This window comes from Lepus europaeus, chromosome 6, assembly GCF_033115175.1.
Source record: "Lepus europaeus isolate LE1 chromosome 6, mLepTim1.pri, whole genome shotgun sequence".
NCBI lineage: Eukaryota > Metazoa > Chordata > Mammalia > Lagomorpha > Leporidae > Lepus > Lepus europaeus.
Genome location: NC_084832.1, coordinates 115,748,959 through 115,774,872, shown reverse-complemented (window position 1 = coordinate 115,774,872; position 25,914 = coordinate 115,748,959). Strand labels below are relative to the sequence as shown.

The 25,914-nt window shown below is 39.0% G+C and overlaps 1 protein-coding gene across 7 annotated transcripts in view; it reads left to right on the top strand.

The window, feature by feature from the left end:
- Positions 1-25,914, top strand: part of SOX5 (SRY-box transcription factor 5) — a 786,191-nt gene that overhangs the window by 628,044 nt on the left and 132,233 nt on the right. The window lies entirely within an intron of this gene.

Genomic DNA, 25,914 nt, shown 5'->3' with positions numbered 1-25,914 from the left:
TTTTTTTTTTTTTTTAATTTGACAGGTAGAGTTGTAGACTGAGAGAGAGAGAGAGACAGAGAGAAAGGTCTTCTTTCCATTGGTTCACTCCCCAAATGGCTGTTATGGCCGGTACTGCGCTGATCTGAAGCCAGGAGCCAGGTGCTTCTCCTGGTCTCCCACTTGGGTGCAGGGGCCCAAGCACTTGGGCCATCCTCCACTGCGCTCCCGGGCCACAGCAGAGAGCTGGCCTGGAAGAGGAGCAACTGGGACTAGAACCCAGCTTCCATATGGGATGCCGGCGCCACAGGCAGAGGGTTAGCCAAATGAGCCATGGTGCCGGCCCCTGGTATCTACCTTTATCTACTAACTCTCATTTCCTCATACACTTTATTTCTCAGTAGCTTGAAGATATTTAATATAAGAAAATGGTGCTGGTTTCATAGTTATTTGTGCTGAGAGATAGGCAAGGAAGATAATTCCTACATATACATATATCTATGTATATATATATATATATGTATATTACACAGGTGCACAAATTTTTGGTGCTGTGCATCTATCTTTAGAGCACTATGCTCAGACTCATGCTTTTCTGTTTTGTAAAATTAATGTTCAACAAAATATTAGTCCAAATAGAATGTTAATCATCACAATTATGCTAATAGAATCTATTTCTAGATAAAAATATTTCTAGGTAAAAATATGGAATGAAAGCTTTAAGCCATTTGCACTGTTAGAAAGTCATGTAATTTAAATGCTAGAAGAGATCACCGACAGTTCCAAAGCCTTTGCCATCACTGGAAGCCCCACAGGATAGTTTTAAGGAAAAGTCCTCAATGTAGACATTTGAATTTTCAGTTCTTTGTATTAGCTGTCACTATATTAATTTTTAAGTGCATTTATCAACAGCTCTCTATTTCCATGTGTACCAAAATCTCATGTTCTTTTAAAAACATGCAAATGTATAATTAAAAGACCTGAAAAAAAACAACAGAACTTACAGGAACACCTGAAGGTTTTCATTTTCATTAGCACAGATTCGTGAAAGATGCTGGAGAGCAGTGGGTAGAGCTGCACCAGGAGATTCCAGCAGATCGAGTAGCTGCCTTTATGGAAGACAATAGATCTTGTGAATATTCCTCTTTCTCTCCAGGCAGCTAGCTAGTCTGGTTAACCAAAATTGTTGAGTAATTGTTCTGTGGTTGAGAACAAAATGCTGAATTAAACTGTTCCCAGCACAATAATTGTGTGATTATAGCATTTATGTTGCTGGCCAAAGGAACAGTCATTAGGTTTGGAAGACTTACCAAAACCACAAGTACAAAAAAAAAAAAATGCAAATCACATGTAAATTGCTGTTTAGTACCTATAGTGGCTTAGAAATGGAACTAAGAGTGGAGGATGTTTCTTCTTAAAAGAGGTGAACCTGGAAATCGTGATTATACTCTTAGTATAATACTGAAATTAGGAAAATGTGGAAATACATTTTTTTGTTTTTCTCTTCTCTACTTATGTTCAGTCGTTTTTTCTCTCGCAGCATCTCCTTATTCTCTTTCTTCCATCTCCATCATTGTACCCTCCCTTGTTAATTTCAATACTTTTAAGTAGGTGTGACCATCTTTTGTTGCTCGACTCATATAATTGTGTGGTGAAAAGAAGTTAGCCAACCTATGGAGTGTTAGAGCCAGTGCACAGGAAGATTTAATAAAACTGTCAGCAAATACATAGAAAATGTCAAGCCAAAGCCAATCTCTTGTTAAAAGAATGAAATACTCTTATTTCCTTGCATTTTGAAATACTTTGCTTTCTGTTACTGATAAAGGCACATATTGAAATACTGACTTTTTCCTGTCTACTTTCTCCTGCATTACTCCAGGTCAACCACATATACACAAAGTTCCCTCAGTAATAAGGACCAGGTCTTGCTAAATACATGGGCGTAGTTGAGAATCACATGTGACCTTTAGGAGTAATGGCTAGGTAATCAATATTAATTGTGTTTTAGGCTAGCATAAATGGAAAACCATAAATTTTTGTTTTGTTTTTTAAGATTTATTTATGGGGTCGACGCTGTGGCATAGAGGGTAAATCCACTGCCTGCAGTGCCAGCATCCCATGTGGGTGCTGGATCAAGTCCCAGCTGTTCCACTTCTGATCCAGCTCTCTGCTATGGCCTGGGAAAGCAGTAGAATATGGCCTAAGTGCTTGGGCCCCTGCAGCCATGTTGGAGATCTGGAAAAGGCTCCTGGCTCCTGGCTTTGGATCTGCTTAGCTCCAGCCATTGCAGCCATTTTGGGAGTGAATCAGTGAATGGAAGACCTCTCTCTCTTCTCTCCCTCTAGACCTCTCTCTCTCTCTCTCTCTCTCTCTGTCTCTCTCGATTTGCCTCTTTCTGCCTCTTTAACTCTGCCTTTTCAAATACATAAATAAATCTTTGAAAAGCTTACAGAGAAGCAGAGGCAGAGAGAGAGAGAGATCTTCCATTTGTTGTTTACTCCCCAAGTGGCCGCAGAGGCAGGAGATGGGCCATTCTGAAGCCAGGAGCCAAGAGCTTCTTCCTGGTCTCCCAGCTGGGTGCGGGGGCCCAAGAACATGGGCCATCTTCTGCTGCTTTCCCAGGCCAAAACAGAGAGCTGGATTGGAAGGTTCCTGAACCAGTGCCCATATGGGATGTCAGCACTGCATGTGGTGGTTTTATCCAATACGCCACAGTGCCAGCCCCAAAAACTGTAGTTTTGAAAGATGAATGATCCGATTAGAATGAGTGATATTACTGACATTTTTCCACATTATTTGTGCACTATGATAAAGCTTTAATTCAAGGCTGTGAAGGGAAGACTTTACAAAAGTTTTCTTATTTCATTTTAATAATATATAATGAAAGGCAGGCATCATACGTAGCAGATAAAGACAAAGCTTGGGACACTCATATCCCTTATCGGAGTACTTGGGTTTGACTCTTGCCTCTGCTTCTGATCCAGCTTCCTGCTAATGAGCACCCTGGAAGGCAGCAGGTGATGTTCAAGTACTTGTGTCCTTGCCACCCCTATGGGAGACCTGGACTGACTTCCAGGCTCCTGGCTTCAAGCTGGTCCAAAGCTTCAGCCTGCTCCAGCCCCAGCAGTAGTGGATTTGGGGGGTAAATCAGTGGATGGAAGCTCTCTGTTCCCTACCTTGCTGCCTTTGAAATACATAAAAAATAAATAAACTTACAAAATATATAAATATTGAATGAAATATTGAACAGTACTCTCGCTGAAATTGTGGATAGTCAGACTCAAAGCAGAATACTCAGAAGGCTGAAGAATCTAAACTCTACATCTCTCTCTCCTCTTACTAGGAACATGGTTATCACTGAGACCCTGGCCAGTATTTGTGCTTAGTCTTTCTAATTACTTGCATATGACACTAAGAATGTAACTCCTTTATGAATTTGTAAAGGCTACTGCAGTGTTTGTAAATTATGTAAATTAGTCACTGCCTTTATCATTAGTATTTGGGTTCATTCAGAAAGTGTGTTGTGCTCAAGCAGTTGAGTAACACATGAAGTTTAGTGAAAATTTTAAGGATTTTGGCTTTATCAAAATAAGTTTTCTTGCAGTCTTTGAAAAACATTTACGTACATGAACATTTCAAATGTGTGCAGTGTTTTAAAGTATCTCATTGTCATTTCATTGAAGAAATTATACAAATAGCATAAATATATTTTCAGAAATTTGAAACTTTAAATTTCTGGCTTTAAATTTATCCTTTTTTATTGTTTCCCTGAGTAGTGCAATCTTCCAACTGTATAGGTTTTGAATTACTAACCACTACTTGATATTAAATAACCTCTAATTCCTGCCAACCTCCCACACATTAATTAGAACAAACACAGCTATTTTAATGATCCCACTTGTCACTGGTACAACACATTGAGAAAATAAGGATTGTATTTCAAAATAATCAAATCGTATTTTTAATGGAAACATAGAATTCCCAGGTAAAAGTTTCATATTCTTTTAAAATATAACTCCTAAACCTGAAGTTAAAACAAAGAAAACCACTCATTCAAAAAGCTAATTTATTATTTTTGGAATCCATTTTTAAAAACTAACATTTTCCCCTCCCTCTAAAACCAAATTTCCTTTTCTTTCTTTTCTTTTCTTTCTTTCTTTTTTTTTTTGCACAATGCTAAATATCTGAAATCGCTTACTTCTTGCTTTATGGCTTAGTATGTTGACAATTTTTATAAATGTCCTGTGTGCCTTGGAAACGGCTTGTGTTATGTAATTCTCAAATACAGAATGCCATGTATCAATTAGTTGAAGCTTGCTAATTGTGTTGCCTAATGTGTCTGCTCTTTTTTTTTTTTTTTTTTTGGTCTTGAGTTAGCATAAAATGACCCACTATACTGGGGATAGTGTAATTTCCATGAAATTCACTAATTCTCCCAGTAGCTATCTCACTTTTTTCTTCATAAATTGAGAGGCTGTTTTATTATGTATGTATTTACGTCAAAAATTCATGGCAAATGGAATTAAAAGGTAACTTTATTTAGGTACACAATGTTTTGGATCCCAGGCGTAGTTTTTCTTATAGTACTTTTCATGAACCATTTGGAGACTCCTCATATGCCTGGATTTACGCAAGGTTTTTGGACTGAATTAAAATTATTTTAATTCTATGTGCCCTGAGCCTTTTTAGGTACCCTTGGAGGGGCCAGCCTTGCGGCACAGTGGGTTAAACTGCTGCCTGGGATGCTGGCATCCCATATGTGTGCCAGTTCCAGTCCCGACAGCTTCATTTCCAAACCACCTCTCTGCTAAGGTGTTTGGGAAGGCAGCAGCAGATGACGCAAGTACTGGGGTCTCTGCCACCCACGTGGGAGGCCCAGAGGGCATTCCAAACTCCTGGCTCTGGCCTGGCCCTGCTGTGACTGTTGTGACCACTTGGGGAGTGAACCAGTCTCTCTCTCTCTGCCTTTTAAATAAATAAATCTTAAAAAAGACAACAATAACAACAGCACATTGTATCACCTGAAGAAAAACATGGCTCCTTATAACTAAAGAACTATTATTTCTTAAAACTGAATGGGAATGTTAGTGTTATTTCTAGATTGGACGCTCTGTATCGCATTCATCCTTTTTGTATTGTCTAATTGCCTGCTATTGATACAAGCAATAGAAACTCTCTCTGTTTACCATTGTTTTCTGGTTAGTATTTGCCTGCTACCCTTTCCAACCTCTTTTTTTTTTTTTTGGTCATTATTATTAGATTGTATCCTTTGATATATGAATCTGTTGCTTCCTGATTCTGCTTTAACACATGCTGCGTAATTTTTATATTTGTTAAACTCTTGGTTGTGAATTCATTGTTGACTAAACTTACGGTGTGGGAATTCGTAATAACTAAATCAGTAATGCTTCAATACTAGATAATTCTCCAAGCTTCTAGTAGGCAATACAAGCTAGGAAATACTTTAATTTTGTAACATTGAATTTAACTGACCATACACAAAGTTTTTATTTGAACTCCAGACTACCACATGAGGTAAGGTCTGTGTTTGAGCCATGGAAGCAGATTATTATCATTAACATTTTCTACCAATAAAATATACACTCAAGTTACGAATTTTGGTATGTTTTGTTCACTATACCATTCCAAGTACTGAGAAAAATGTTTAGTGCATTTCATACAATCAGTAAATGTATCATCATCATCGTCATCATCATCCACGATTGGTATTTCTCTAAAGCCATTGTAGGAATTTCCCAGTATGCTTATCTTAAAGTAGCAATGTTTTCCTTTATTTTTAAGACTTATTTATTATTTTCAAAAAGTCAGAGTTAAAGAGAGACAGAAGGAAGACACATAAAGAGGGGGAGAGAGAGACTTTCTATCTACTGGTTTACTCCCTAAATGGTCACAGAAGCCAGGAGCTAGGAGCTTCATCCAGGTCTCTCAGCATGGGTGGCAGGGGATCAGATACTTGGACCATCTGCTGCTGCTTTTCCCAGGGCATTCATAGGGAGTTGGATGAGAAGTGGAGCAGCCAGGAAACAAACTGGTACCCATTTGGAATGCCAGCGTTGCAGACAATGCTTTTACTCAATATGCCACAACCCTACCCCCCAATATTTTCCTTTAAAACTCATCTTTCACCAAAGAAAATATCCCCCTTTGATTGTCCTGGATAAGTGGGAGATTCTGAGGCTTTGTGGGACCCAGTGCCTGCAATTGGGTTTTAGGTTATATTTATCTACTTTTTCCCTGGTCTTCCCAACTACTTACAGTTTGTCTTTCTCCCACTTCCAACTCCCTTTGCTGCTTATTATGAATTTATTGTCTACCTATAAGCAAGGGGGGATTTGTAGGATATTACATATTTAAAAATATTTTCATCCTCATTTTTTAAAAATGGAAATACTTGTTCTCAGATCATCATTCCAAGTTTTTGTCATTTAAAAAGTCGTCATGTACCTTATAATTTATTTTGACATGGCTTGATTTATTTATAAGAACAGTATTCTTTGGCTGAGGGACAGGAAAGCTTAGTGGGGAAGAGTCTAGTTTAAATGTAGACTGACTAGATCTGAAGTCTAACTCTTGTACTTCTTTGTCTGTCTTGCTTTTGGCATGTCTCAGTTTCCTTATCAGTAAAATCAGGGTCATGAAAGTATCTCACAGAGTTTTTGGAAGTTTGAATGACTATAACACAGCTGTGCAAAGTTGATATGAAACAAATGTACCTACCAGGAGAGAAGCTGAGAAAAACAGAACAGGCATTACCATTAAGGCCAAGTGAATGCAAAGAATGCAAGCCATTCTGTGTTTCACTTTTCAGCCAATAAAACATGTTTATTAAACGAAAATTGTCACAGTTGCGGTGATGTAAAGAAAAAATATTCCTAATCAAGAAAGCAGTCTATAAATTTGGCATAGTACCCGTGGCATTACATAATTCAAATAATGTCCTTAGGAGTAGAAAGTGATAGTGCTTTGTGCTGGAAAAGTATCAAATCAGTTTAGCAAAGGTAACTAAATTAGTCATAGCTTTCTTATATTGTTATAGTTCCATACTGTTGAATGTGTTTGTGATGGTCTTTTGTATAATTTTCTTCTTGATTAGAAGGTCAAAATTTGTGATGATGTAAACGGCACTGTGTTCCATGGATTGTCCAATTCCAAAAATATTGTGCATTTTCAACCCAGGAATCACCTACCATTGCCTTTTTTAAATTTCACACATGTTTTATTTTTAGGGACAAATGCTGTAGCAAGTAGCTTACTGCTAGATTGTCCTTAGCTGTAGCCCAGTTCGACAAGCATCTAAGCGTCTTGTTCCATCAGAGTCTGTCAGGCAGCTTCCCTCGTTACTTAAAGAGCATGAGTTTTTACATCCAGAGGAGTGAAACTAGACATTAACTTACTCCTAATGTATTTGCATTTGGGAGAGTTATTTGAAATGGTGTTTTTTTGTTTTGTTTGCAGGACCATTGCTATGAGGGATTTTTACCACTAATAATTTAGCATGACCAATTCGGTATACACCTTACTTGCTACAACCGATAAATACCCAAAGCTGAGCCATTCACACCAACTGAGCATCTGCTAGCTAAAGAAGTAAAACAATACTGGGAGAAACAGAGCATAAGAAATGACAGTATATAATCACATTTCTTTTCTGCAACATAGTATCACTGTGAAGAGTATAAGGATAGATATTTACTTAAAATCTTTCTTAAAGATTTATTTATTTTACTTGAAAGTCAGAGTTACAGAGAGGCAGAGAGAGAGAATGTCTTTCATGCTCTGGTTCATTCCCCAAATGGCCACAATGGGCAGAGCTGCGCCGATCCGAAGCCAGGAGCTTCTTCCAGGTCTCCCACACGAGTGCAGGGGCCCAAGAGCTTGGACCACCTTGTACCACTTTTCCAGGCCATAGCAGAGAGATAGATCAGAAATGGAGCAGCTGAGACTTGAACCAGTGCGGCCACAGTGCAGTTCCATGCTTAAATTTTTAATCAAAGGATTTCATTTTACTTTTTGTGGGTTTTTTTGTACATGTCTCCAATAAAGCTTTGCATTTATGTATTTCTGTGTCTTCCAATTGCCTGGCTTTATATTTGAAGAAAAAAATTAAACTTCTTAGGGCACTCAGTGTCTCACATTTGAACTTACATTCTAATTATTTTTAGGCTTGCATTCATTTCATATGAGTAGGCAAGGTTTGCATCTTTGTCACTGGTAATATGTAACAGTAGTTCTTGGGGTATTCCATTAAGGACACATCAGAGTCCTTATTTCTTTCAGCTAATGAAATCCACAAAACCTTTTACATCATTAATGCTAGAACTAGGCACAGAGGAAGACAAACTCATATACTCAGTGGTGGAAAATGGAATCAGTTATTTGCTGTTGTTCAGCGTATTTGTTTAAGAAACCTTTTATTTAATGAGTATAAATTTCATGAGTACATCTTTAGGAATACAGATATTCTTCCCACTATACCCGCCTTCCAACCTCTACTTCCTCCTCCCTCTCCCATTCCCAGTCCCATTCTCCATTAAGATTAATTTTCAATTAACTTTATACACAGAAGACCAACTCTATACTAAGTAAAAATTTCAACTGTCAGTGTACTACTTCAAGAAAAAAATGATTTCTGCAAATGAATTAAAGTGTAAGGTCCATTGTATAAAAGAAATATTTCAATAAGCTACATACTATTATAAAAAGAAACTAAGTAGACTTTTATAATAGTGAACAGCTTTTTAAGGAACCAGTTCTGTTACCACATAGTGAGTATCTACTATGTATGAGATGTTAACCTGGGCATTGTGGATATCGGTATGAGCTGGCTCTGCTTTCCATTAAGGCAATCTTAGCAACTGAGAAAGGCACACATAACTTCAACAGAAAATGATGGTTATACGGAGTACAGACAGGAGAAGGAAACATTGTTTGTGGAACACAGTAAGTGCACTCTCACCTTGGATTTTCAGCATCTCCTGTTTCCTTTTGTCTGGAACACTTTTTTCCTGATAACTGAAGATAACTTACTGGCTCTAGGTAACCAAATGTCACTTGTCTCATTGATGCCACATTGAAACTCTACAGCCTCTATTCCTTCTGTCCCTATTTTTTTTTTATCTTATTCATTGTGTTATCTGTAGAGAGTATACGTATGCCTGGCACAGAGTGGGCACTTAGGGAATGTTAATAGTCTTCATAAAGGCACAACCCTTACACTGGGTTTTGAAGAAAAGTTGCTCTTCAGTCTGAATCAAGTGCCTTTTTTGAGGAGGTGGAAGGGCAGTCCTCATGGTGTACATTAGATCTCTAGAATAACTCAGTCTACAGAACTACCCAATTCTAACTCCCCCTACCCTACCCCCTCCACAGTCCATAGTAACTGCCACCCAGTGTTCTGTTTCTATGTATTCTACTTTTGTTAGATTCTACATGTAAGTGAGATCACGTAGTATTTTTCCTTCTTTACCTAATTTATTTCACTAAGCATGAGATCGTCCAGGTTTGTTTAAGTTGTTGTGAATAGTGGACTCTCTTTTTGAAGGCTGAGTAATATTCATATATCATGTAAATATTACGGTTTCTTACCATTCATCCATTGGTGGGTACTCAGGGTGTGTCTGTGTTTTGGCTGTTATGAATAATGACACAATGAGGACAGGAGTACATAAAGTACTTACTTCCTTTCATTTCCTCTGGGTATTGCCCAGAAAAGGGATAGCTGGGTCATATTTAATTATATGTTTAATATTTTAAGAACCACAAACTATTTTTGGTACTGGCTGTATCAGTTTATATTCTACCAAGGGCATACATGAAACCCTTTTCCCCATCCCCATGCCAACATTTGTTATCTCTGGTCTTTTTGATAATAGCCAGCCTCGTATATGGATGGTAACTCACTGTGACTTTGATTTGTATTACTCATTTGGTTAGTGAGATTGAGCACCTTTTCATACACTTGTTGGCCATTTTTAAGTCTCTTGTGGGAAAATGTTTAAGTCCTTCATCCATTTTTTACTATATTTGTTTTTTTTTTTTAATTTGTTTTTGCTGTTGAGTGAATTCCTTATATGTTTAGGATATTAGCCTCCTATCACATGTAGTTTACAATTTTTTCCTCCAAATCCATAACCTTTGTATGCATTTTTCTTTATTGTTTCCTTTGGAGTGGCAGAATTTTTTATTGTGATGTAGTCCTATGTGTTACTTTTACTTTTCTTGCCTAAGCATTTGGCGTGATACATAAAAGGTCATTGCCACGGTCAGTGTCAAGGAGCATTTCCCCCACATTTTCTTCTGAGAGTTTTCCAGTTTCACATCTTTCAAGGAGGTCTCATCATATTGAGTTGAGATTTTCTATAGCGTAAGTTTTCCCAACACCTTCATTCAAAAGACTCTCCTTTTCCTGTAGTGTGTTCTCAGTGCCCTTGTTGCAAATTAATTAAGCATATGTGCTAGAGTTTATTTCTGAGCTAAGTCAGGTGAAATTTTCAGCTGTTCTGTGTAGATTCCAGTAGGAGAACAGGTAAGCAAAAGATCTCCTGGCCAGAGAGAATCTTACACCTAGTGAGGAACAATAAGCTCACATGGAAAGAGATAAAAAATGTTCAAAGATTTCATAATCTAGTGCACATTATATAAAAGAAACACCAGTTGTGTAGGAAATATCATCAATAAATAAAACAAATCCACGTAATTGGGAATGATTTCAAGAAAATTTGAAAAAAATGTTAATATTACATTTATGTAAAGTAGAGATTAGAGATTGCTGGAGTAAAAATTTACGTATTATTTTAAATCTTTCTGTAATCAGATCACAAAAGGTTTTTTGTTCTGTTTAGTTTTGCTATTTTCTACCAAAATACACAACAGTGACTAACCATTTAAGACCTTCAGTCCAAGGGCTATCAAGCATTTAACAGAGTGGCAAGTGCCGAATTAAATTAAAAAAAAGTAAACTGATACAGTCCTGAATATAGCCCCCAAATATTGCATTTTCTTCCAAAAATTGTTTTGAAAATATATAAGTAGCCTCTAGAAAAATTCATTTTGATTGTCAAAATATTTTTGTCAATGAAGGTGTTTGAAAAATTTTGATGCTGACATTTGCATATCAAAACAGGATGATAATAAAGTCACTTTTAATTATAATAATATGCTTTTATATATTAGATAATATGGTATTACGTTACATATCTTTTATCATCAGTTTTTAGGTAAAATCAATAGATTTTTTTAGTTTTTAAGAATTAATCAATTTTTTATTTTTTTTAAACAGGGAGAGAGACAGAGAGAGATACATTCTTTCCATTCATTCATTCCCCAAATGGCCCCCAATAGCCAGTTCTGGGCCTTGCTGATGCCAGAAGCCAGGAATTTTATTCAGGTCTCCCATGTGAGTGGCAATAACCCAACTTCTTGAGCAATTATCTGCTGCCTCCCAGGCACATTAGCAGGAAGCTGGATCAGACGCGGCAGTGGGACTCAGTGCCAGACGCTCCAATATGAGATGCTTGTGCTCTGAGTGGAGGCTTAACCTGCTGTGCCACTGCACCTGCCCCAGTTTTTAGATTATTGAAGCAATATATGTGCATAATGAAAATTTAAAAAACATATTTTGTTCAGAAAGCATAAAGGAAAATAAATTGCAATCTAAAGATAAAAACCAAAATCAGTCAAAATGCCACCACTCTCTAAAAATCTCTGAAATTATAATAAATCTTATCTTCTGTTTATCATTTAAGGGTAGACATTGACTTAGCAATTAAGATACCACCTGGAATGGTACCATCCCATATTGTTTTGCCTGGGTTCAAGTCCCAGCTCCACTGCCAATTCCAGCTTCCTGGGAGGACAGCAGATGATGCCCGAGTACTTGGGCCCCCAACACCCATGTGGATGACTGAGAATGAGTTTCTGGTTCCTAGCTGTAGCCTGTCCTGGCTGTTATGGACAGTTGAGGAATGAACCAACAGGTTGAAGGTTCTTTTTCTGTCTGACTCTGATTTCAAACAATTTTTTTTAAAAAAATTAAGATTATTTAAATGTGAACCTCTTTTTACAGTGAGAAAATATGTGGGAATCTTTTTGTTAAAGTATTTCTGTGTTTTTTATATAGATCAATAGTTTTATTTCAGGGAAGTATTATATTTTGCTTTATCAGTTGTTAAAGTATTTCACTATGTGATCATGTGTAAGTCCCTGAAAATACTTTGTTTCCAATCAGTTTTCCTAATTAGTAAAATTGTAGTCAGAAGAGACCTACTGATCTCCAATAAGCTGGATAAAGTAGAAAAATTAACTAATACATGTGCAAGAGTTTTATAAAAATAGAAAGCATTGCTATACTCTAATTAAGATATTACCATGTCAGAATACTCAAACCTACTTAAGCTGGTAGTGAAGTTTGTAATTTGTTAGTTAAAAGGTTTTGTTTTTGTTGTTTTCTAATTGAGAATTTGTCTGAGACAAAAACTGACCTTTTTAAAGTATACAATTCAGAAGATATTAGAATATTCAATGTCTTGCAGTCATCAATGCTAATTATGGAATATTTCCATCATTCCCAAAGCATGCTGGTGATCAGTCATCCCGATCACCCCCATCTCAATGATAATTTCTGAGATAAATTAAAAAAATAAAAAAACTTTGACTGACCTGAGATTTATGTTGCTTCAAAAAAAATCACTGAACTATAGCTATTGAGAAAAATATTATAAATGAGAAAATAGTGAATTTTATTCAGTTTTCTAATTGTGGACTCCTGAGAATTATAATTGAAAACTATGTTATGTCACATATTTATCATTATATTTTATGTTCTTTTTCCTTTTCCTGTAAATGACAGTTGATAAAATAATGACTGATATGATTGTGCCAGTTTGTGCAAAACCTCATGTATTCACATGAACAGACAGCGGTGAACACTCGCATGAACTCTGCTGTTCTGTTGTCAAGAGGTGATGATACAGGGAGGACCTTGGGGCATAGCCGGTTAAGCCGCCCTGCATCCCGTACTGGAGGGATAGTCGGAATCGTCTGCTCCACTTGTGATGCAGCTCACTGCTGATGTGCCTGGAAGGCAGCAGATAATGGCTCAAGAGCTTAGATTCCTGTCACCCACATGGAGCCTGGGATGGAATTCCTGGCTTCTGGCTTCAGCCTGACCCAGCGGTGGCTGTTGTAGGCACTTGGGTAGTGAGCCAGTAGATGGAATTGCTCCCTCCCATTCTCCCTCTCTCCACTCTCTTCTCTCCTCTTCTCTCTCCTCTCCTCTTCTCTCTCTGTCACTCTGCCTTTTTTATACATAAATAAATAGTTTTTAAAAAGCAATGCAAATAGTCACAAACACTTTAGGAAGTAACTAGTTTTGCATCATAGATTTTGGTTTTATCAAGCAATAGGTATGTAAAATATTGCTTTATGATACAGCAATGATCGTAGGATGGTAACACAATCCTAAATAGTACATTGTTTGGTATATTTTAATCGGTACCTAGTTGAATTCTTTGAGCTTTAAATTATCTGTGGTCAATGAAATGGCTGGGTTTCTCCCATACCCCTTTACACTTACTTTCTTATTTTCCACCATGTTTTTTGCCATACTCAAGTTTCTAGGATTATCAACTTTTAATATTTTTTTCCAAAAGTTACCAAATATACTTTGCTTAAGTGTGCATTGTATTCGCAATAAATGTCATCTGTTTTGATTGAAATTTTTGAATTATATATATTAAAATAGTGCCTTATAAGAATGTAATTTTTACATTTTGAAAATAATGTCTACTGTTATATAAGAGGAACATTTAAGTCAAACCCATATAGCATTAAGAATGAAATGCCATTGCTTGACAGGGATCTTAATTCTGTATTATTTGAAACTGAGTGTATCCTCCGAACAGTGCCAACAATAAACACATCTTGGAAAAGTAAAAATGCGGTAGTGAAATGAGCCATTGAAAGGAAGAGTCAGTAACCATATAATATTTCAGTTCCTATTGTATCTAGTAGCAATCTGGTTAAAAAGAAATGACAGTTGCCCTGAAGGAAATAAAGTGGAGGTATTATTGTAGTAGTAGTTTGGAAAGAAAATTGCACTGTGTCCAGCCTGGATTATTTCTCTGTCCTTGCAAACCATCCCCACCTCTCAGTGGTGCTGCTCCTTGCCTTCTTTATACAAATTGAGTTTGTATCATCTGAACTCATAGGGCCCAGGGGCCCTATGGTGACAGGGAGGAGAAAGAGGAAAAGGGGAATTAGAAAAAGAAAATGTGACAGGCAGTTTTGAAAAGAAAAGCAATTTTCCTTGTGGGTCTGTTCCTAAATAGAAGTTCTTCAATGCAATATTTTGTTTCTGCAGAGCAGTCAGTCAGAATCAAGTGCACACTTGTACTGCTTTGTGGGGCTTGGCACTGACAGGTTTTATTTAGGAGGGGTGGGAATACAGGGGGATCGGATGTGGGGAAGTTAGTGTTTTGGCTCCATCAGCCCTGGAGGCAGAGTTAGCACTTGCAGTGGGACAAAAGTATTTGTAATCATCAGATAACTTTGCAGTCAGCTTCAATAGCATCACTCTCTCTCTCTCTCTCTCTCCCTTTTTTTTTTCTTTCTTTTTACTTTTTTTTTTTTTTTTTCATCTTGGCAGCCAAGCTCTTAGTAGAACCATCTGTCTTTCTATTAGTATTTTTGAGGCCTGTTTTGAAGCCACTTTGCTTGGCAAAGCCACTTTCATCCTTGGAAACGATTTTTTAAAAAAGTTCTGTGGCTTTTTGCCGAAGAAGAGTACTATGTAAAAAATCCACATGGCTGTTCATTTTTGTTCGAAAAGAAGATGGCTACTTTGTCTTTGTCTTGAATCAGATGAAATTAGAGGTGATGCAAGCCCACTGTGAGTGCTGGGAAGTGGAGGCAGGGACTGCGATTTGAGTGCTGTCTGTATGTTCCCTTATCCCTCAATGAGATGTTCTTTAGTCTTCCTAGTAGATTAATTGCAAGATACATTGACTCTATTATTTTTAATTTTTTTTTCCTAAGGATAAACTGACAAAGCAACTTTGTTTTCTGTGAAATGAAAAAAATCACAGACTCTTCAGGGGCTTTGAAGGCCCCACCTCTTTGGCTGCTAATGGGGAAAAGTCAGCCTTGTTATTCTGGTGACTCCACTTTGGGTGATTATATCCTGCCCACCTAAACCCCTCTGGTCATCTCCTCTGGATGGTACATTCTTCATTTGCTCAGAGACAGCTGTGCGGTGTTGCTGTGTGCTGTGAAATGGCCGCAGGTGAACGGATCCCTAAGGATGATGTGTGCTTAAACGCTGTGGCACTCATCGCCCTGAACTCTTGAGGAGCATTTGAAGAAACTGTGGATATTACTGTGTGTTTGTAATTGTGCTGACTGAAACCGGGGAGCTGCCTTTTATGTTCACATTCATGTACGCAGTGGAAACACATCTCCTCCTGGAAGTTCACACTGTTTGAGACCCCCACCCCACCCCACCCAGTCTCACTCCCAGGAGACCTGCTCCTTGCGATGTGGATTCTCTCCAGTTCTTAGATTCCTGTGTTGTTCCCATCCGGTAATGCCTTCCGGGCCTCTCTTCCTGCTCCGAAGCCCTAAGCCCTATGTACGGCAAAACCAGTTTTGTTTTCCCCATAACCCATCCGTGCTAAAGTTCCCCCAGTGGCTCCCTCTTCTCTAACTTGAATGCTGGAATTCACCTTCTCCGATCCTCAGCCACAGTCAGTAGGCAATTTTGGAGCAAAATATCATAGAAATCTGACAGCAGTATAATACCTGGGGTTTCATAGGGGGCCTCAGCATTTTCTATCACTCTTGTAATTGTCTGTGATTGACTTGCTCTGTCCGCTCTCACAGTGACCATCCCAAACCTCCTCAACTGTGGCCAAGTCCATGCCTTGGTCCCAGTCTCTCATTTTCAGGATGTGACCGTACCTTCATTGCTGAGCCGATTTCTTCCATCAGGCCCTGAGTTCTTTGCCCTCCCATTTCCCTACCTTGCAAACGTATCTGCCTCTACCCATTTGCCCAGAGCGGGAGATTCACTCCCACTCAGAATGAGCCCCTCCACCTCTGCCTTGCCTTCCAGCCTTCTCTGGAATTTTTGCCCAATGGATCGTTTCTCTCTTTCTCGTATGTAAAACAGAATTTTTCGGGTGCTCCTCTCAGCCAATCAGCACACTCAGAAGTCTGCTATGTAAAGATGGCCCCTCCTTCACTTGGCTTCCATCTGCAGCTGCTGTCGTGTGTCTCAGCGCACCTTCCGCTGGAGAACCATCTGCCTTTGTCATCTCCTTTTCCTCGCCTGTTGCCCAGTCCTCAACCTTCTGCCATATGGTTTCTACCCTTTCTTCTAGTGGAACTGATGTTATTTGATTCATTTTCTAATGAACAGTCTCAAGAGACATTATTTTTGGTCTCTAAACATACTCTTTCTGCTATCTTTTTCATGGTTTGTTCCCTCAATCTTGAAATTCCATTGGTTTTTGTGACCCTGTACCCTTATTTTCTTTATTCTCAATTTACCTTTCTACTTGTAGGCTTCTCTGCCTCTACCCTTTGTAGAATGTTGTTGCGATCTGGATCATTGTAAGCCATCCTTCTCTTTATTTTCCAGACTTTGTCTAGATTATCTAGTTCATTATCGTAAACGGATGACTCCCCAAATCATAACCTCTGGTGAGCTCTGCCCTCAGCTTACAATTAGAGTGTTTGTCTGTCATAAAGAGATGTCCAGTGGAACATCAGTTACACACCTCCATCTCATCCTGGTCCAAAGTGCTTTCTTCATCTCTCCAAGAAAACTATCACTGTGTTTGTGCAGGTTTTTTTAAATTGTTTGATAGCACTCTATAAAGAGAAATCGGGTGAGCATATGCTGTACTGATTAAGATGCTGCTTGGTAAACTCACATTCCTTATCTCAGTGCATGGGTTTGAGTTCTAGTTCTGCTTCTGCTTCCAGATTCCTGCTAATGAGCAACACCCTGGGAGGCAGCAGGTGCCAAGTCAAGTGCACTTGGATCCCTGTAACCCAGCACCAGATTCCTCTCTTTAGCCTGGCCAGACCTAGCTATTGCAGGCATTTGGGAGTAAACCAGGACATGGAAAATTCTCTCTCTTACTCTCTCTCTTATTTACATTTAAAAATTTTTAAAGAATAACCTAACTGGCCGGCGCTGTGGCTCAATAGCCTAATCCTCCGCCTGTGGCACCGGCACACCAGGTTCTAGTCCCAGTCGGGGCGTCAGATTCTGTCCCGGTCACTCCTCTTCCAGTCCAGCTCTCTGCTGTGGCCCGGGAAGGCAGTGGAGGATGGCCCAAGTGCTTGGGCCCTGCACCCCCATGGGAGACCAGGAGAAGCACCTGGCTCCTGCCTTCGGATCAGTGCAGTGTGCCAGCTGCAGCACGCCGGCTGCAGCAGCCATTGCGGGGTGAACCAATGGAAAAAGGTAGACCTTTCTCTCTGTCTCTCTTTCTCACTGTCCACTCTGTCCAAAAAAAAAAAAAAAAAAAAAAAAAAGAATAACCTAACAACATTATCTTTGATTCTGCAATTTTCTACACTTCTGAGTTCTGTGGTTCTTTCACCCCAGATGTTTCCACTGTACTACTTCTGCACAAGGCCCCATCAGCTACTGCTTGGTTCCAGTCTGTTTGCCTCCTGCTTGATTTCTGGGCTGTCCTCTCAGTTCTCTTCTCCAGATAGTCACCCGAGTACTTTGTCCACCCTTACTCATCTCTCTGAATCCCCAGAGCCTCAAAGAGAAAATCCCAATTTCCTTGTCCCAGTATATACAGACTGATGGGAGCAGATTTCTCACCCATGGTTCCCTGTCCAGTTTGTGCTCTTCCAGATTTGTGGTACTGTCCTCGCTGCATGTTTTTCCTGCCTCTCTTCTTTTGTTTGTGTCTCCCAGCCTGCTAAGAATTTTTTCTCACTGGCTAAATCCTGTTTATCTGTTGAGATGTTCTACCTGCTGTACCTACCTCCAGGAGGCCTTCACTGAATTCTGGTTGTGTGTCTCTTCTATGCTTTCATAGTCTCTTATGCCAGTCTCGGTTGTTTAATGAACGGCAATTTATTTTACTTACCTGTCCATTTAGTGCACCAGAATTAGAGCTCCCAGAGAACAGGAGTGTATTTGAGTTCATCTTTTACTCCTGGGTTACCAAAAAGTGTTCATTCTATTTAAGGATTACTGATGAACTGAGTAATAAATCAACCCATGTAACCAGATTAATTATATCTTAAACATCTACTTAATATATTAAATTCAGGAAGCAAATGAATAGTTTCATAGTAGAATATTTATATAAAGTATAAAATATTTATGAATAATTGACAGATATGTACTTGTTCTTTCTAAGTATGACAATTTGGATGACTTAAATTGCATTCATTAAATTTTAGAGGACAAGACTAAAAGCAGTACTTGTTGGAAGAAATAGAAAAAGTATTGAGACATAATATTTCATTTTAAAATTTAAAAAATATAGGAAGCAGCCTCCTAAATGTGTTGCGAGTTATTCTAACTTGTAACATGCCCCTATTAAGTCTTTTGATAATATTATTTTTATTTAATTATAAATGTCACACATTTTAAACCCTAATTAGCAGTCTAAAAAGAAATTCATGCATTAAGTGAAAGAAAAGAAATCATGTTTATAGTGATTAGGATTTGGAAATACTCACAACTATCAAATAATGTAAAATGAATTAGTAGCCATATCACAAGTTTATTTTAGAATTTGTCCAGAAAACAAGTAATTTTTTTGCTATGATGTGTTCTTTGCTCCCAAATGGAGGATAAATTCCAGGAGCAGTGAGTGGAAAATTAGTTAAGATGCAGCAGTAATACAGTTGATGCTCATTCTCTGTGCACGTTTTACAGCAATGCTGTGAATGCTGTGTTACTGAATACTGAACAACTGCTCCTAAGGAAGATACAGTTATGGTCTTGTGAACCCCTGGTCACAACGTTTCCATCACCTATGAGAGCATAGCCTAACTTCATCTGTATTTCTGTTTAAAGTCACCTTGTTCACGATTTACCCATCGACCCATTATTATTGAACTTAAACCTGAGCAGAGCTTAGCTAAAAACAGGGCATATCACAGCCTCCTCGCACTTACCAACTAGACCAACACTATGCCCAGGGACGTTTTAAACAGCAAAATTTACATGTTTTCATTGCTTTACACGTCTTCAAATGAACACTGAAGCACATCCAGTGTTACTATCGGGATCGCCATAAATTTTAGTGACTTGGAAAATTCACAAATATAAAATCCACAGATAATAAGAATCAACTATATTTGGTTTGCATTTCCAGTAACATGCACAGATTAACCAAATATTTTGGATTATATTTACTTTACTCTTTACTTTATTCTAAATATTAATATACATTATCGTACAATCTGTTCTATGATATTTTAGGAAAATTTATCAACAGGACCATGAAATTACATTTATTTTCCATTTTAGTGCCTCTCTCCCACATTTCCCCACTACATTTCTCACTGTGGAGAACAGGCAGTACTAGATGGAGGGTTAGAAGATGAAGTTGCAGTGTTAACTCTGCTTTGAACTCTATGCTAAATATTGAACTCGTTGGCCAAGTTGGGTCATATTTCCTTTTCTTCCTCACAATTTGTATTACCCCAGATAATCTCTAGAGACTTCCTTAGCTGTGAAACTCTGTGTTTCTCTTTATGGGTGGGGAAAAATTAAAACACACACAAAAAATCATCATTCCAAAAAAAAAAAAATTCCAATAACTTAATCCATAAAAACACTGAAGTTTAGACACAGATTTAATAAAAGCCTCAGAATTCATTTTTATTTATTCCTTAAAACACTAAAATAGTATATAAACTATTGAAGTATAAATAAATTATATGGGTAAAAATTACCATACACAAGTATACCTCTGTATACACAGCAGCCAATTCAACAACACTTGCAAGAAAACGTTTGTAATCAATAACAATAAAATGTGTTTAAAAAAGAAAAAGAAAACCTTACAAATAACAGTACTAAGAATACCACCAGGCCTGTATGAAGACGTGTATAAACTGAAGGACATAACTTGATCTTGGCTATCAAGACATCAAAATTCTGTATTGTAAAATTAATGTGAAAAAATGAATGTTAATAGATCCAAGCAATATTTGAAAAATAAAATTATAATTTTAGAGCACTGGCCTTACATATTGATAACATGCAGAGTTATAAAAATTAAAACAGTATACTAATAGAACATGACAGGTAGGCCTATCTGTCTGTTTCCTAGGTTACTTTTCTATTTCTTTATGGATGCAACATTCAAACATCATAGATACATCTTAGTGCATACGATCATTTCAACATGGTTGAAGTGTACCAACACCAACCAACCTGTACTTCACCCTTCTGCTCCTCTCTGAGAGATTGGATTCCTTTCCTGTCGTGAGATAGCTTAGTTGTCTGCAGGCTCTTTGTGGACATTTGAGGCTGATGTACGAGGATGTAGCTAGAATGATGGCAACCTATAATTCATGCAGCTTATTCATTTCTGATTCGTTACTGCATAGAATAGTTTTCTGCTTGCCACAGCTGAGCTCTGAGGACACAATGAGCAGTCGGTTGCAACCTTTTTCCTAAATAAGGTCAGAGGGCAAACTTAATGTTGTACAAGTAACTTTTATTCAGCAAGTATTATGGTAGCTTTATGAAATGAAAAGAAGCAGCAGCTCCTTCTGGCTGGAAATTTGGTGCCAGAAGAAAGAACTGCCTCATCGGCAGATATTATGAGTCTCAAAAGCCTTGGAAGAATGACTAGATGTTTGCCAGGAAGAAACAGAAAAATAATTTAGAACAGGAGAAAATATTATTGGACATATTCAAGTTTGGAAGAACACACAGTTTGCAAAGAGATGTCTAGGAGCCACTGGGGCAAGAGTAGAGGCTATGGGAAGGAAGATGGCAGAAATTCCTGGAAAAGTAGACTGGGGACAAATAGTGCAGACTTGTGAACACTGTGCTGAGGAATATATGTCTCCAGGTAAAAGCAAACCATCAGAAGTTTTTAAACAAGAGGGACCTGTAAAATAAGATAAGGTACAGGGATGGACACTTAGCCAGGCTGTTAAGATGCCTGTATCTCAGTTCAGAGTGCCTCACTTTATTCCTGCCTCTGGCTCCAGCTCCTGATCACACCTTACAGCTACCGCAAACCCTGGGGAGGCAGCAGGAACGGCTCAAGAGGTGGCTTCCTGCCACTCGTGTCAAGGGACCTGGGTTATGTTCCCGGCTCCCAGCTTTGGCCTCAGCCCATTCCTGCCATTGTGAATATTTGGGGAGTGAACCAGCAGATGGGATCTCTGTATCTGCCTGTCTACCAGTCTATCTGTCTCTCTGTCTTTCCTGCACTTCTCAAATAAGTAATTCTAATTACAAAATAAAATATAAATATGACTCATTTTGAAGGAATTTTATGAGAAATAAAGCTTAAAACTGGTTTTATATTTGTGGACTCCAGAACCTGTAATCATCAGGAGAGTCTCACTTTCCACTACTGAAGTGGGAACTCACAAAGTCTGTAGAAAAGTGAAATTAAAATGCACATTTATTTTGTTGTAAATTTTTTTGAAACCCATAGTTTTTTCATAATACAAATTTTCTATTATCTTTGTGAAGGTATTTATATACATGGCTTTCAAACTTTGCATCAAGGGCCAGTGTCGTGGTATAGCCAGTAAAGCCACTGCCTGAGATACCAGGGTCCCATATAGGTGCCAGTTTGAATCCAGCTGCTCTACCCCAGTGCAGCTCCATCGTCATGCACCTGGGAAAACAGTGTAAGATGACCCAAGTGTTTGGGCCCCTGCCACCCACATAGAAAACCTGGGGGAAGCTCCTGGCTCCTGACTCCTGGCTCCTCGCCTTTGGACCAGCCAGCTCTGGTCTGTACAATCATTTAGGGAGTGCACCAGCAGATAGAAGATCTCTCTCTCTCTCTCTCTCTCTCTCTCTCTCTCTCTCTTTGTGGCTCTGCCTTTCAAATAAATCAATGTTTTTTTTTTTAATTGCATCAAAATAAATATGTTTTAATTCAGTATTCCACATACTTTTTCAAGTGTCCTTGTGTATATCAAAAGATAATTCATGAGAGATAAAAATATGCATTGACAGTGACTGAAAGGATTATTTAGACCACTACTCTAAAATCTGGCTGCATACTGCAGTCATCAAACAAGCTTTAAAATTGCTGGTCTTACCCTGGTGAGACAGATTTCGTTGGTCTGGGCACTGAAATTTTCCGGAGCTTTCAAGGTGATTCTCAAGTGTTGAAAAACTGCACTAAATCAAGAAACTATTGTTGCTTTAATTCTAGAAGTCACTTTCCCCGAATTTTATGTATGCAAAACATGTGGCCTCTCATAACCTTTATATACGTGTAATTTAGGGGCCTTTTCGTTTTCCACTCCAAAATGATTTTATTAAATTTGTGGTGTGTCTTATAACCGGTGACATTTTAGAAAAGAGATGTGCTATGTAAAATAGGATAATGTAGAAACAGTGAAATATAAACAATCTGGTGAATCCCTTAACTGATGTGGTTGGTTGGTTGGTTGGTTGGTTCTTTGTTATTCTGGTCTGTATTCTTGTCATACATGGAACTAACCCCATGGTCTTTTGCACGCTGTGACTGCCATTGTTTTAGGCTACTTGTTCAGTAGGCAGTTTCTAATCTTTGAGTCTTTAAACATTTGGCTGGCTGTACTGGTGCAAACCTTCAGCTTAAACCTCAGACACAGTCTTTTTGTTCCTTACCTATTGCCAGTATTGCCATTCCTTTTGTGGTTTCCCTCTAGTGGCCATGATAGTTTTAAAATCCTTTTGGCCAGGAGATGTTTTCCAATTTGTATTCCTTGCTTAAAAAGTGTCTCTCATTCTTACAGTGCTTTTCCTTCTCTACCTCCTTGTCTTTGTCCCTGCCTCTCTCTTCCTCCCTCATAAAATCCTCACTCTGCACCCCTACAATTGCCAACCAGAATCTGATAAAACTCAGAGGTTTACTATGAAAAATTAAATCCAAGAGAACCTGAAGGTAGACAAATTAGAAAAGTGAGAAATGATGAGATCTATGGGAATCCTGAGAGCCTTAGAAAAGTATAATGCAATAGGAAAACAAGTCTGAGAGAGATTTATACTCTTAGGCTCTATGAGCAAATGTGTTTGTAACTGCTGTGTGTATTTTGGGGGACAAAGAGGATTCTTGTTCACTGTTACATCTCTACTGCCAAGCTCAGCTTCTTGCATTTAGTGTACATATTTATTAAAAATTTCCCAAATCATTAATATATGGAAAGGTTGGTGAAGAAGATTAAAGTATCAGATACATGAGTTTTAAAGTGATCCTAAATTCTCTTCTATTAACTGGGAAATAAACCCAGCTGAGACCACCTACCCACAAAAGGAAGGACTTAGAAACATGGAGGAAGCAGAAAATGAGGCATTTATTGATATCCAGTCTTATTTTTATTTTATTTTATTTTATTTTTTTATTTTTGACAGGCAGAGTGGTCAGTAGAGGGAGACAGAGAGAAAGGTCTTCCTTTTTGCCGTTGGTTCACCCTCCAATGGCCGCCGCGGTAGGCGCGCTGCGGCCGGCGCACCGCGCTGTTCCGATGGCAGGAGCCAGGTGCTTCTCCTGGTCTCCCATGGGGTTCAGGGCCCAAGCACTTGGGCCATCCTCCACTGCACTCCCTGGCCACAGCAGAGAGCCGGCCTGGAAGAGGGGCAACCGGGACAGGATCGGTGCCCCAACCGGGACTAGAATCCGGTGTGCCAGCGCCGCAAGGTGGAGGATTAGCCTACTGAGCCGCGGCGCCGGCCCCGATATCCAGTCTTGAAAGTGACAACCAGCCAATGACAGCAGGCCCTGCCCTCAGACATTCAGCTTCTTTCGTGCTTAATTCACTGGGATCCCTTCCCCCAGTTTCTCATCGGTTGAGCACCACGAGAGGCAAAATCTAAACACAATATGACACCTAAGGCAAGGGGAAAGGGAGGGCAATGGGCGTTGTGTGCTGCTGTCTAGGTAGGATCAGGGAGGGAGAGATTACATGGTGGATGTAGCAAAATCTGTTTGTTCTAAGATATTTCAAGAATTGATATGTGCGGGGATGAGAGAAACAGTGAGGAGCATCCTTGGGTTACATAGTTGGAATTCTTAGGTAACTCTTAGAAATTATCCCATGTGTATGTGTAGGGGCCCCAAGGAAAACAAAAGTTCAAAAAGATGTAACTGCTTTGGGAGCAGCCTAGTATTTTCCACTACAACGTTCTGCCCATACCCCAGTAGCTTTGCAGTTGGTCCCAGCCTTCTCCCCAAGGAGAGCACCCTAGGGGAATTCTCTGCCAGGCACCAGGTGGATTACTCAGCCTGATATTATTGTGCAATAAATCCTTCACAGCCTTCTCCCAAGGAAGATACCCTAGTTGAATGACTTCTTCCCAGAGCCAGGCGGGCTGTTAACACAGAGTAGTGAAACTCTGGGAGGAGTTTTACCTAATTCACACTCGGTAAATCCTATGTCCAGTAGAAGAGGGAGGTGGGGAAGGAGAAAGGCTGGGAAGAATGGGACTCGATTCCCTTAGGAACCCCAGTCTAAATGTAAACTAGGCACTATCTCTTGGATTCTGTTAGAAGAGGGGCCTATCGTTTCTGGAGATGCCCTACCTCATTAAGCCTTGCTAGGTTGCATAGCACTGCTCTCTGTGTTGCCTCTGAATTCTTTATTGCATGTAGACAAGAACGTGTTCAACTTAGCTCCATTAGGCGAGCTCATCAGCTAATCTACTCTAAGATTTTTTCCCACCCACTTAGCCCCCTTTGCTGATGCTGGGACTAGGCCCTGGCATCCTTAAATACAGCGTTAATGTACTTAGGCTAAGCTAAGCTATGAAAATTTACCATTGGGTCACTTCTAACGTTCCCCCACTGATAAATGCTAATGATCACCAGCATAACCTAGCCTCAATATTTACTGAAAAGTTTAATCGTAGGTATTTTAGTTAATGACAGCCTTTACATTAGTCTATATCGTAACACTGTTGCAGAAATGATTATATTAAATTATATTTCTGGAAATTTCTCTTCAGTTAAAGAAGATACTTACTCCATTGTGCTGGATAATTTACTAACTAATGTGACTCCCATACTCTTAAACATCAGCAGATTAGAGGTTATGCCAAGGATGATGGTGAAAATAAAGGCCATGGAGTTTGAGGAGTGGTTCACTTCCTTCAAAAAAGGATGGATGGATAGATGAAGAAAGGGAGAGAGGGAGGGAAGGAGATAGGGAGAGGGTGGGAAGGAAGGAAGGAAGGGAGCAAGGAAGGAAGGAAGGAAGGAAGGGTAAATGAGTATTCGAGGCCCTGGAATCTAGATCCAGTTCTGACTAATTCTAAGGCCATGGGAAAGTTTGTTCTCTGTTGGCAGCAGTTAACCTCTCCTATGAAGAAAGGGGGGAGAGTTTTTAGTCATTTTCCCCATTTTCTTCCAATTTTATTACTGAGACGTTTTAACGTCTCAGTCTTACATGTGAACTTGAGAGATTACCTTCAAACTGCTGTGCTATTCATACATAAAACATTACAGGTTTAGTTTCTCATTTCAGAAGGCAGAGTTAGCCCTAACTGGTGGGGTTTACCAGATCCTTCCAGGGTGTGACTTTTAAACCATTGCATTAGTGTAGTAAGAAGTCTTACCATGCAAAGCTGTGATGTTTTCATCACTGTGCAGGATATCATTTAGGGAAAATGTTCATCAGGCTAGAGGTTGAATCTGACAACACCTCCCAACTCCAAGATCTCCTATGCAAGGTAGTTCGCAAGTATGA